The 999-nt window shown below is 46.2% G+C and overlaps 1 non-coding gene across 1 annotated transcript; it reads left to right on the top strand.

The window, feature by feature from the left end:
• trnar-ccu lies at positions 1 to 73 on the top strand. Its single transcript has one exon. It is a non-coding gene; the product is annotated as a tRNA-Arg (tRNA).
• Positions 74 to 999: the final 926 nt, after the last annotated feature.

Consider the following 999-nt stretch of genomic DNA (forward strand, 5'->3'; position numbering starts at 1 on the left):
GCCCCAGTGGCCTAATGGATAAGGCACTGGCCTCCTAAGCCAGGGATTGTGGGTTCAAGTCCCATCTGGGGTGATTTTCAGCAGAGTGGTGCAGCGGAAGCGTCCTGGGCCCATAACCCCGAAGTCGATGGATCGAAACCATAACCTCTGCTAGTGCTTTTAGACAGTTGGCCTTAGAGGCTGTATAATGTGTGAGGGTATCTTTGTAGGACTAACTGTGGCAGAGAAGCCCCACCCACCTGCTTTTCAAAACTATTTGTGAGGGGCATCGAATCAGAATAAAGTTCATTTAAGGGGAGAAAAGCTAAACTGGCTTGTTGCAAACAGAAGAAACCATTGCCGTTTCTCAATTCTCAAGTATGTGAGTACGTACTCGCGTTCTCGGCGAGTACGTACTGGCCGAGAACGCACGGGAGTACGGACTCGCCGAGAACGCGAGTACGTACTTGAGAATTGAGAAACGGCCTTTGTCTGAGTTTCGGACGAAATGCATTCTGGGATATTTAGCTGTACCAAGTCCACACAAGTCACCACCGATGCATGCTCGATAAAACGGGCGGAGCGAGAACACATCCGGGACTTTTTCGTGTTCTCGGTTTGATGCGTACTTCGAATTGGAACAGTACTTGGTCTCCGACTGATGACGTATCACGAGTACACGAGAACGCAAGTACGCACAAGTACGCATATTGAGAAACGGCACATAAGGGGAAACACTGAGGCCCAGTATAAGGTATTCCACTATAATCGCACTAGTTTTTATCCAGTGGAAGTTACTGCAGGCATCTTTTAGCTAAACATCAGAAAAGCTCAACTGTGTCAGCAAATAACTTATTCAACTTCTTTTGCTGCCAAAACCTTGTCTCACCTCGAGAGATAAAAATGTCTAATTCTATGTCAAATACTTCACGTGAGTTTTACAAGTCCTTGTTCACCTGTAAATTGAGAAGTGTGAGCCTAAACGAGTCGACTGCAAGAATGCAACAAAGTAAACTTTCT

The sequence above is a fragment of the Oreochromis aureus genome, linkage group 23 (assembly GCF_013358895.1).
Source record: "Oreochromis aureus strain Israel breed Guangdong linkage group 23, ZZ_aureus, whole genome shotgun sequence".
NCBI classification, from domain to species: domain Eukaryota; kingdom Metazoa; phylum Chordata; class Actinopteri; order Cichliformes; family Cichlidae; genus Oreochromis; species Oreochromis aureus.